Here is a 5482-nt window from a genome sequence, read left to right on the forward strand (position 1 = left end):
CCCGAGCGCCCCTTCCCGCCCCGTCGGTTAAGAAACGGCTGCGGGTTCTGAGGCGGTGGAAAGGGTTCCCCTCAGGGCGGATCTGCCCCCGGCTCCGGCAGGGAGCGAGGGATGCTGAGCCGCCCCCGAGGCTCCTTTCTGCCTTCCATGCCCCCTGCGGCAACAGTCCTTGCCCAGACCCTCGCTTCGATTCCGGCCAGCTCCCCCGGCCATCAGGGCAGCTCCGCTAGCCGCCAGTAGCCTGCCGGGAGGGTGCCCCGGCTCTGCGGTGGCTCTGCAGCTCAGAGAAGCGGTGACAGATCCGTGCCTTGGCCGGGGCGTGCAGGTCCCTGGCTGAGCCCGCAGGGACCCCTGTCTCTGTCCCAGGGTCACTGGACCCGCTGGCCCCACGAGGGATGTGCCTGTCCCACTGGGTCGGTCAGTTTCCCCCCCAGTCCTCCAGCCTGTCCCCATGAGCTGGCTGATGCCCACACTGGGCAAAGCTGCTGTCAGCCCCTGTCACCCTGAAGGACAGGGCCTCTTCAGCTGTCTCCCAGCTGGCAGGAGCAGAGCAGGCTGTGCAAGGAAGGTGCTCTGCTACCACCCAGAAAAGGGGTATCAGGAGCTCTCTCCCATCTCAATTTCCAGCTGAGGAAAGGCTTGCAGGGACAAGGACACAAATACTGCACAGAGCTCTCCAGGAATCTCCAAAAGGACTTATTGTTTCATGTTGAATAATGTGTCTTTCCCCTGAATCCCTTCAACCCTGGTGCTGCTGGCTGGGTTTGCTGAGGCTGACCTGGGAGCATGGAGCATGAACCAAGGTGTTCCTGCTCTGCTTTACAGTCTGGCAAGAGGAATTGGTGCTGGTCACTGCTTCCAGACCAGGCAGACCTCTGGGCTGAACTGGGACTGCCCTCCCCAGATTTCGTGCAGATATCTGCAGCCACAGGTAGCCTTCATCTTCTGCATACTCCCCAAATGATGGTGCAAAATGAATGACACCCATGAGAGAAGAAGCTTTCCTTTGTAGCCTGGGAGATCCTGTCGGCTGGGGTAACTTGTGCTGCCCAGCTGCCTGACCCGAGCGAGGCCAAGCCCTGCACTCCTGGGACCCTCTCTGTCTTCTAGCACTGGTGTTGCTCTGGGGGAACTGGTAGAGAGAAGTCAACACCTGCTCTGTTTCAGACACATTCACTTGTTTCAGGCACAGTACACAGCCTCCTGCCAAGGCCAACAGGACTGATTCGGACCGAAAAAGAGCAGACTGGCCCCAAGGGCCATGACTCTCAGATCTTCTGTCTCCTCTATGTCCCTGTGTTAGCAGCTGGACTGGCTCTCTTCTCCTGCAGTCAAAGAAGCAGAGCCAGTCCTGGGCATGGCAAAGGGCCAAGGCAGCAGATGCCAGGGCATCAAACCTATTCTGGCCCTCTTGCCTGCCTTCAAGAGAGATTTCCTAGGGATGGTTTCTCCCAGCAACAGTAATTTCCCCGCTTCTCACAGCTGTGCCAGTAGCAGCAAGCTGGGCTCTCCCAGTTTACTTGCATGAGGAATAGACTGCTCTTGTAGCCCCCAGATTCTCATCCTTGGCACAGCAAAACCCAGCTGTGCCATGCTCTAGTGCCAGCTTGGACCAGCTTGGCAAAGGGCCTCTCAGCTCCCCAGCAGTTTGTCCCAGCTCCCACAGCCCAGGGCAGAGCTGCCTGCTTGGGTACCATATTGGGGAGGAGCAGAGATGGAAATGGAAGGCAGTACTGGGTTATTTTGGACTCCCCTGTGGCTACTAGAAGATGATACCTAACGTCCCCTGTCACTTCACACAGCAGGCAACTGTCCAGCCTGGCACCCTTTTGCCATTCAGCTTGTCACCCCAAAGGGAAGGGGACACTGGGAACCCCCATCACTCCTGAATGGGGAGGAATGGCTACCAGCTCCTTGAGCTGCCATAGATATGGATCTGCACTGATGTGCCACGGGGATCAGTTCAGCGTCTGATTTCTCAGGGTACAGCAATGGGCTGGAGTGCAGATTTGTGCTGCTGTGTTGGGTGGAAAGCTCTGCTACATTTCAGCACTATTAGGACCCATCTGTAAACCAGCATGGAGCGGGGAGCTGTAGGAGTTGGCACAGTGCAGGAGCAACCTTCTTGATGAGTTTCCCATCTTTCTTGTTTCCTGCCAGTTTTGTGCAGGGCCGGCAGGACTCACACACATTTAATGGGATTTTGCAGAGGTGCAGATCTCAATCTGAGATGTGTGGGCTCTTGGCTGGCCAGCAGGGCTGTTTTTAGGAAGCTGGTATGGTCATGGTGGTGTAAAATGGGGGAAGATATCAGACTTGAGCCCTTCAGGTGGTTTGAGAGGCCATTCTTGATGTCCTGCCCAAATCCAGACTGCTCAGCACCCCATTCTTCACCAGCTACCTGCAGCACCTCTGTGTGCATGAGTCCAGCCCTACAAAAGACATTCAGCCCAGGGCTGTTCCTTGCTGGCCCCTGTCCTCACTCTTTGTTTTTTATTTTAACATCTATCCACCCCAACCCTGCCCTGCCAACCCTCCCTGGCCATCTGGCAGTGCAGGGCATCCTGCTGCAGAGCAGTGATGCCCAAAAGGGCTCCAGGCTAGCAGCAATGTCACTACAGTTGGAGAGATGTGCTCCCTTACTGTGTAGTCTCAGGAAAGCGCAGGCTCTCAGTCACATCGCAGATCCCTGGGTTTGATGGTCACTCTGGCTACTGTGGCTCTTCCAGCCACATGGGGACAAGGTTTAGAAGACCAGGTTGGCCCTGATTCCACCTCTGTGCAGCACTGGAGCTGAGCAGCTGTGCCCTTGCTCCCCCCTCTGCCCAGGGGTGGCTGGAGGAATTACAGCGGTGTCCTCTAGCAACAGGAAAAATACCTTGGATTTGTCCCACTGAATTTCAGGCGCTTACCTGAGGAAAGCAAGGGTGTGCTGGTTTTCTGCTCTCTGGTCCTGTGCACCATTAGGACACGACTTGGCTCCTGAGGCAGAGCAGCCTCAGGAAGGCTCTGATGGTCCACCTTAGGTGGTTTTCTCTTCCTGGAATTCAGTTGAGGTTGTGAGGCTGGTGGAGGCAGGACCAGAGCCAGGGCTTTGGTATGAAAGTTCCCCTACAGACATCTCAGCCTGTTTAAAGGAGGGAAACTGAGTTCCCACTAGGTCTGAGCCTTGTTGCTGGATTACATGTTGAATGGACCAAAATTCTTGGTCCCCTCAGGTAGAATTTGAGACAATTGCTCTGATCTCCAGCTGAAAAGTTTTGCTATTTCATTTCAAAGAAAAATCCAAGGGAAAAATACAATTTAAATGAAGATGAAAACACGCACTTTGATTCAGAAAACCATCTCGTGCTGACCTGAAGGAACCAGCAATGAGGGAGTAGAGAAAGGGAGTCCATCTGCTCCATACCTCTTTGGACTGCCTCCTAGGTCAGGGCAGACCTCCAGACGTCCTTACGCCTCTGGTGCAGGCATGGAGGGGTGAATTGAGTTGCAGATTGATTTACCAGTTCCCCCTCCTCCAGCTCCTCTATGGGATCACTGTGCTCTGAATTTTTTTACGCTCATTCCCCAGCCAGATAAATCCATCATCCACTTGGCTGCGGCGAAGGCGATTCTGTTCCTTTCTTTCTGTCGCAGCGCTGCAGGGCATGTGGCTTTGCAGCCGATTGAATTGCATTGAATTCCTGTGGCTGCTTCCTTACCCCTGTGTTTCCAGCTTGCTCCACAGATCCAGAGCAGTCCAGCAGTGCCCAGGACTGTGTGCACAGGCTGCACGCTCAGCTCCGAGCTGGCAAAGCTTGCCCTCTGCTGTCACTGCAGCCACAAGACTTGCTCTCACTGCACCTTGCCTCCCTGGCTGTCACCTACAAAATGCTCTCCAGACTCTCTCAGCTCTGCTTTCATGAGCAGAACGGTTTTGCCGTGTATCACTACCTTGCCAGCAGGGAAAACCCCTTTTTCTTATATTCTAGCACTCAACTCGGTAGGGCTGAGCTCTGGACATGCATCCCGCACTGTGGGGCAGTGAGGAAGCCGCCACAGTCCCTTGCAGCTTCCCGAAAACCCGATGCAGCAGCTTCCTTGTGGAGGGCTGGTGCTATCCCAGGAGATACAGATGAGCAGAGGAAGAACAGTTGGTCATGCCTGAATCATAATGGGAAACAAGAGCTCAGCAAGGGAGAGAAACTCCCACTGACTGGTACCTAGGATGGGCCATGGCAGTCTTGGGATTCGTACATGAACTTGCAACAGCCCTGAGAGGGTTCTGGGTAAAATGCTGTTTCTATAGTAGAATTTGGGCACAAATCCAAAAGAATTGGACTCTCTATTAATTACAGTCCGGTGGCATTTCTGCTCCAGGCAGCAAAGTGGGAGGGGAGCCAGGCTGTGCAGGCTCACAGAGGAGGGATCCTGCTACCTAATTTTTCCAATGTCTCTGTGTCAGAGCCTGAGCTGTGTTCAGGATTTCTGTCGCTGCTACCTGAGATTCATTCCTGGTCTCAGCCTCCTAGGATGCTGCCACAGCATTTGTAGAATTGAAAGCAGCTCCCTTGAAGTAAGTCAGACAAGGCAAAGATCAGCACAAACATGTGCAGAAGCAAAGGTGAACAGGATGAGCTAGGAGCAGTACCAGGGCATTTACCTGTACCACTGTGGTGACTACAAGGAGCCATGGACAGGGCTGTGTTTAGGACTGTGCAAACAGATGCTGGCCTGGGCTGTAAGGAGTTGTCAGCGTAAGACAAGAGATGATGGATGGGTGAGCACAGGAAATCATGAAATAATAGAGGGGTCTGCTTTCTGTCTCTCTCTAACTCTCCTCTATAAACACCAGCTCCACAACAAAAGCTTGGGCTTCCCTTCCCTCCGGCTGTGACACTGAGCCCCTCTCAGAGAGGCCAGGCTGGGAAGCTCCAGGTGGCCATGGGCACTTGGGTCCAAGCCCACAAGCATGCAGTGCGCAGCCCAGTGACATGGGATCCTGCCCGTGGGATAGCGATGGTTCTGGGGCTGCATCTGGCCACCTTGGGCTGCAGGTGAAAAAAAAAAATGAACCCCACAGGGGCTGGCCCTGGGGACAAGCTGCAGGAATGAGCCCCACAGGGGCTGGCCCTGGGGACAAGCTGCAGGCAAGCACCCGCCTTCTGCCTGTAAACCTTCCCCCTGGGTTGTAAGATTTTCCCACATGTCCCAGGTCGGGCTGCAATTATTTATTTGTTTATCTATCTAATCTTTCTATCTATCTATAGAATAGAATCATAGAATGTTTTGGGTTGGAAGGGACCCCTAGAGGTCATCTAGTCCAACCCCCCTGCAGTGAGCAGGGACACCGCTAACCAGATCAGGCTGCTCAGAGACCCATCCAACCTGGCCTTGAATGTTTCCAGGGATGGGGCATCCACTACCTCTCTGGGCAACCCCTGCCAGGGTTTCACCACCCTCATTGTAAAGAATTTCTTCCTTATATCCAGTCTAAACC

Source organism: Egretta garzetta, unplaced genomic scaffold, assembly GCF_000687185.1.
Source record: "Egretta garzetta isolate BGI_Z169 unplaced genomic scaffold, ASM68718v1 scaffold333, whole genome shotgun sequence".
Taxonomy (NCBI): domain Eukaryota; kingdom Metazoa; phylum Chordata; class Aves; order Pelecaniformes; family Ardeidae; genus Egretta; species Egretta garzetta.